General features: G+C 39.9%; 1 pseudogene; it reads left to right on the top strand.

Annotated features, from left to right (window-relative positions):
- Positions 1–636: 636 nt before the first annotated feature.
- Positions 637–1329, top strand: LOC126191456 (uncharacterized; annotated as a pseudogene).
- The last annotated feature ends 6034 nt before the right edge of the window (positions 1330–7363 follow it).

Here is a 7363-nt window from a genome sequence, read left to right as displayed (position 1 = left end):
GGTCTTGGTACAACAAATGAAGCTGGACAGAGACTCCTAGAATTCTGCCAAGAAAATTCGTTGATAATTACTAATACACTGTTTCAACTACCAAAACGACGCCTATATACCTGGACTTCGCCAGATGGCCAACACCGGAACCAAATTGATTACATACTTTGTAATCAGAGGTGGAAGAGCGCGGTTCAGTCAGGTACAACAAGACCTGTGGCTGACTGCGGATCAGATCAAGAGCTCCTGATTGCAAAATTTCGGCTGAAACTTCAGAATGTAGCAAAAAGTATCCCAACTTGCAGATACGACCTTAACTCTATACCCTCCGACTATGCTGTAGAGGTACAAAACAGATTTAATGTATTACAGCTGGAGGACAAAAGCTCGCAAGAGATGTGGACAGAAGTAGCTAATACTGTCAAGGAGGCCGCAGAGAAACACATTCCCAAGAAATGGAACAGTAAGAAGGCGAGATGGCTATCAATTGAGGCATTGCAAGTTGCAGAAGAACGAAGGAAAGCAAAAATCAAGGGAGATAGATCAGCTATGTTTGAATTAAATAAAGATTTTCAGAAATCAGCTAGAAGAGATAAAAATATACTCTTTAATGAACAGTGCAAGGAAGTTGAAGATAGTAACGGAATGGGGAAGACAAGAGATCTTTATAAGAAAATTAGAGAAATTAAAGGAAAATTCCAGGTAAAAATTGGAATGATAAAAGATAGAAACGGGAAAGATCTGAGTGAAGCAGAGGATGTTAAGGAAAGATGGGCAGAATATGTAGAAGACCTATACAAGAAAGAACTGCATCATGACAGGGCTCCTACTGCTGATGTAAATGTTAATTTAGAACTAGAGCCAGATATTTTGGAGAGCGAAATCCAGTGGGCCCTTGAAAATATGGCTGATAACAAAACTATTGGACATGATGAAATACCAGCAGAATTGTTTAAAGTCACTGGAAAGGATGCAGTGAAAGTGCTGCACTCAATATGTCAAAAAATATGGATCACGCAGCAGTGACCAGAAGACTGGAAAAGATCAGTATTCATCCCCATTCCAAAGAAGAAAAGTTCTAAAGAATTCTCAGATTACCGAACAGTCGCCCTTATTTCACATGCTAGCAAAGTTATGCTGAAAATCTTACAAAATAGACTTCGCCAATATCTAGATCGAGAGCTACCAGAAGAACAAGCTGGATTTAGGAAAGGAAGAGGAAATAGAGATCAAATTGCTAACATTCGGTGGATTATGGAAAAAGCGAGAGAATTCCAGAAAGATGTGTACCTCTGCTTTATTGACTACGCCAAAGCCTTTGACTGCGTCGATCACAACAAATTATGGAACGTACTGAAAAACATGGGTGTACCAGATCACCTCATTCATCTGATACGGAGTTTATACCTTGACCAAGAAGCCACGGTGAGAACTATGTATGGAACAACGAAATGGATAAAGATTCAGAAAGGGGTCCGGCAAGGCTGCACACTGTCAATCTGTATGCAGAACATGTTATGAGGAATGCGATGCTAGATGAAGGAGAAACAGGAATTAAAATAGCTGGAATAAATGTAAACAACCTCAGGTACGCGGACGATACGATCCTGTTGGCAGAAAGTGAAGAAGAATTGAGAACACTCTTACTGAAGGTGAAAGACGAAAGTGAAAGGCCGATCTTATGCTGAATGTGAAGAAAACGAAAATTATGGCAACTACACCTACCAATTCGTGGGATATAGCAGGAGAAACCATGGAGGTAGTGACCACATTCAGTTATCTCGGTTCCCAGATCTCTGCTGATTGCGACTGCAGCCATGAAATCCGGAGACGCCTGTTGCTCGGTAGACAGGCGATGTCAAACCTTGACAAGGTTATAAGGTCCAGAGATATAACACTAGCAACAAAGATCCGTATTGTGAGGGCTATGGTCTTTCCAGTTGTGATGTATGGATGTGAGACCTGGACCATTAGAAAGGCTGAACGGCGAAGAATTGACTCCTTCGAATTGTGGTGTTGGAGGAAACTTCTTAGAGTTCCATGGACTGTAAAGAGAACCAACAGTTCAATATTGGAGCAAATTAAACCAGATTTCTCCCTGGAAGGTCTAATGTTAAAACAAAAGCTGACCTACTTTGGACACACAATGCGAAGGCATGCCTCGCTGGAAAAAACATTAATGCTGGGGAAGATTGAAGGAACTAGAAGAAGAGGACGTCAGAGGATGAGATGGATCGATGGCATCACAGAAGCAATGTGTTCCAACCTGGAAGGTCTACGGGAGAAAGTGCAAGACAGGAAAAAGTGGCGTGATTTGGTTCATGGGGTCACGAAGAGTCGGAACCGACTAAACGAATAGAGAGAGAGAGAGAGAATAAAGTAAAAATTTAACCATTCACGGTTTGTAACAAAAGTAGGTAGAGGAGATTTGCTGCCTTTGTCTATATAGCATAGCCTTATCCTTCTGTAGGCCTCAGAAACGGACAGCATAACACGAAAAATAGTGTCCCACTACCTCAGTTTTCTCTCTTCAGCTGTAACTAATCGTAATTCCAAAATATTTGTGTGATCCTGGATTAAACATGATTTTTGAGCAGATTTTCAAAAACTTAGACTTAACAGCAAAATAGTTGACTTTTTTGTAGTATTCAACCCCTCTTTACGTTTCGAGAAAAGCAGCGAACAGTATACAGGTTAATTTCCTTTTATTTACCTATTTTATTTCATATTTTGATTATAGGTATGTTAAAACATATAATGCAAAAGTCTGACGGAGTCTTAGAATTTTTCAATCTTTGTACAATGTCTACGTTTGTTACTGGAAATGACAGCCATAAAAATAAAGGAAATCGATTATTCCAGAAACCGGTTATTTTGAGCGGTTGTAACAGGCAGGTTAAACTAGATGAGAAAACCGGTGTAATCAAAAACGATTTGTTTCAGCGACAATCGCCATCCCTACAGTTTAACCTTACTGTTGACACTGTTCAGAATAACCGTTTTCTGAAATAACCGGTTCTCGGTTTTATATTCCGATTATTTTCTATAATAGACGTAGAAGTCGAACGAAGATTTCATAAATTTTGACTCTCTCATTTTCATAATACATACAATCAAAATATTGAATTAAACAGGCAAATAAAAGAAAACTTAGTCCTTCCATTGTTCATTTCATTTCTCGAAAAGTGGTAAGTTGTTGAATACCACAAAAAATCCCCAGTATTCTCCTGTCGATTCTAATTTCTTTGAAACTTTGCCCAAAAATCATGTTGTAATCGGGGATCGTACCAATGAATAGTCAGCGCTAAAGTTAGAAAACTGAGGCTGAAGGTTAAAGAACTCTTTTTTTTTCGTGTTGATTTGTCCATTTTCAAGGGCTGCAAGCAGATAAAGGCTGCAGATCAGTTACTTTCAATTTTTATTTTATACCATGAATGAATTGTTAAGTTTTCAGTTTATTGCAGTTACCATAATTTCGTTCCTCTTTCATTATTTCATGGAAATGGCAGACAGATCTTTGATCTTTTAAAGCAAATGAAACCCTGTATTTCATTGCTACGTCACTTTTTAAAAGTATTTCCAGACTAGGGTTGGAGCCGTTCTGCAGAACAACGGATGACTGGCGACGACAGCGAGAAACTGCCTCAGACCAGGTGGGGACACGTGTTGCACACAGACGCAGCAAGTACACGTGTACCTCAAGCCACGACACACGACATCATGGACATTATCGTCTCAGCAATGCCATGTGTTTGATGCTCGTGTTGGTCGGCATTGTTGTTAAAATAGCAGTGACCACTTCTCCCTTGTTCTATAACAACGTAGTATTTCAAACCAGTGGCAATTTTACGAATAAAAACTACTACTCCTTAAAAAAAAGGTTTATTTAACAACGAAAAATTTTAGCACTGGTACTATGGCTAATTGAAATTTCGATTTTTTATTCGGTTATTAGTAAAAAGTAGGTCATGGTCTTGCGGTAGCGTTCTCGCTTCCCGCGCACGCGGTCCCGGGTTCGATTCCCGGCGGGGTCAGGGATTTTCCCTGCCTCGAGATGACTAGGTGTTGTTGTATTGTCTTCATCATCATTCATCCCCATTACGGTCGGAGGAAGGCAATGGCAAACCACCTCCACTAGGACCTTGCCAAGTTGGCGGCGCGGATGTCCCGCATCGTTCCCTACGCTCCTCGGAGTATGGGACCTCATCATCATCATCATCAGTAAAAAATAAAAAAACGCGTATTATAACCTAGGCCAAACAGATACCGAAAAATACCTATTATTCAGAACTAAAATACCGGTTTCGGTATCAACTACCTCGCATCCGGCCTTAGTGGTGCGCAAGCAAAGCTGCCCTCACACGGGACGAGAAAGCGTCCTCGGATGAGGAGCTTGTCGAGTTTTATGTCGTTACACAGTTTTTAGTTTCGTGGATAAGAACGTGGTTAACCAGATGCAAGATGACGTTCTACGTCAGAAGCAGAGCTTGCGAGGCACCATTCTGGATTTCGTCGTTTTCAGATGAAGCCCTTGTTTGGTGCTTTTCGTATTTTATGTATTCGCTACCGTCTCAAAGCACCAACACATTGAGGATCCCTCGAAAAGTTTCATTATTGGTACGATCCTTTGCCAGGTGCGAGTGGGACTAACGCTCTGAAGACTCCGTGTCGACGTTGCTACTAGTAAGATATCGGCCCTGGTGTGGAGCGACAGGTAATAATCAAATTCGTCGTGTTTTTCGTTATGTCGTTATCAAAAGACACTTAAATTATTTCTGCGTGCTTTACACCTGCCTTCGCCGTTTACAAGAGCCTGAAAACTATTTTTGCGGTCAGCCAGAAAGTGATGAAGAGCAAACTGATCATAATTTCCAGTCTGCAAGTCCGCATTACTCTGTTTGCTCAGTGAAAGAACATGTTTCTACTTGCTGTTTACTCAGAGGGATCAGGAACTGTGACTATAAATAAAAGTTTTGAGTTTTAACTGTTTGACATTCTGTAAAAGTTCACACGCACAATAACAATACCAATAATAATAATAATAATAATAATAATAATAATATCCCTAACCAGTGTGGGGTTTTTCAACCCCCGTCTGGCACGTCCCCAGGTGGTGGATAGGGGAATGCTCGGTAGATATTCCGGGTAGGTGGGAAATAAAATACGATGCGCCGAAGAAATGACAACCAGAATCCATGGTGCGTCTGACTTTGAGCAAGCGGCAGTATGGTCGACATCTGTGCACCAGGAGGTGCGGCTGTGAACACGCTCCAGGAAATCACAATACTTGGTTCTACACAAGTAGGAAAGCTAGACAATTGATGGCAAGTAAACATGACTCTTACAGGTAATGACAAAATTACCCCAGGTTGACAAGCCATCCACTCCTAACTGGCAACCAAGCATTCGGATTCTGGGGAGCTTCGACTCACACGAGAGACCAAGTCGGAGTGCTCTGGTAAACTTCCGCAAAAAACACACACGTATATGGGCACTTTTAACATTCAGACAGGTATTCAGGCATGAAAATTACACACTCTCACAAAAGGACTAACGAAGCACAAAATTCAAATTCTCGCCTTGCAAGAAACACGCTAAGCAGATTCAGAAACAATGGACTACAATAATTTCAGAATCTTCAAAAATGGAACAAACAAGAAAATGGGCAAAGGAGCAGCACAATTTGGAATAGTCTTCATTGAAGACAAAAAAGTGCTAGACACAGTAACAGATGTGAAACCCATCAACAATCGACTAATGACCCTAAGAATCAAACACACAAAAAAAACTACACCTTTATTAATGTGCATGCACCAACAAATGGCGGAAATAAAAAAGAGCTTTAAAAAGCAAAAAGATTCTGGGAAGAACTTTAAACAGATGTGGCCAAAATTCCAAAAGATGACGTGAAAATTCTGCTTGGTGACTTCAGTGCACAAATTAGCAGAGAATACACATACAAGAAGACAGGAGGAAACTACGTAGCACACAAATTTGCCAAGAGGAATGGCACACGATTCATTGAATTGTGCCAACAAAATAACCTAAAACTTATGTCACCCGCACTTCGGAAACATCCCAAGAAACAAAAAAAAGTGGCGATCACCCATCCATCATTTGGGAGAATTTCAGACTGATCATGTTGCAATGTCATATGACTAGCAAAAAGAAATTCACGATGTGCAAGTACACAGAGGTGCAAATATCGATTCGGATCACTATTCAACCAGAATAAAAATTGAATTCACACCGAAGAGGAAATTCAAAAGAAAAACACTGCTGATCCGAAAATTGGATCTACACAAAATCAAAGACTCCAAAATCATTGAAAAATAGGAACAACAACACAGAGGAGATTGGGAGAAATTTCAAACTAAAATCATCAAAAGAGCAAAAGATCTGATCCCTCTTCACAAGAAACCAAAACACCCTTGGTGGAATCAAGAATGCGAGAACGCAATAGAAGAAAGAAGAAAGGCATTTAAAAATTACAATTCCAACAAATCAGAAGAAACATAGAAGAAATTTTTGTAAATGCGCAAACAGACTTCCAAGATTTTAAGACAAATTAAAAAATATATATATATAGCCATCAACTGCAGCCAATCGAAGAATACTGCAATACAGACGATTTCTACAAACAAGAACAAAGAATAGTCACAACAAAACCTTTGCTTTCGAAAACAAGGTGGTAAATTGGACCCGACAAATAAAGAAAATTTCAAGTACTGACCACATATTTTTCACAACTTTTAAATTGTCCAGAACCCAAAGAGAGATTCCCGAAAGCGCAGCTAGAAATCTCAACACAGAACTCGTCACCACCAACACAAGAAGAAATTTATGCGCACATAGTGAAACTCAAAAACAAAGCATCAGGGAAGACGGAACTGTAGCTTGAAGAATTTAGGCCGAAATTCACTCTAAGAAGTTACTCAATCAAAAACATCTGGTAAACCGGAAAAATCCACTACACAAAAAAGGTAACAAATCATATGTAAACAACTATAGGGGGATCTTTCCACTACCATTCACCTACAAAATTCTATCAGCTTGTCTCTTGAATCGAGCACAACAGCAATTAGAACCCGAACTAGCCGAATATCAAGTAAGATTCAAACCAAACGGGTCATGTCCGGGGCAAATTTTCAACCTCAAAACCATACTCAAAATGCGAGCTCTCAGACAAAAACCTGTAGTATGCACATTTGTAGATTTCAAAAAAGCATACGATTCAATAGACAGGGCCTCACTATTCCAAATTTTAGAAGAGAGGGCATTTGATCCCAAAACACGAGAAATCATAAAACAAACACTAATTTCCACGAAATCTGAAGTAAAATTTATGGGGGAGATCTCAGAACCCTTCGAC

Source organism: Schistocerca cancellata, chromosome 6 (assembly GCF_023864275.1).
Source record: "Schistocerca cancellata isolate TAMUIC-IGC-003103 chromosome 6, iqSchCanc2.1, whole genome shotgun sequence".
Taxonomy (NCBI): Eukaryota; Metazoa; Arthropoda; class Insecta; order Orthoptera; family Acrididae; genus Schistocerca; species Schistocerca cancellata.
Note: the sequence above shows the minus strand (reverse complement) of the source record. Positions and strands in the feature narration are given on the sequence as shown.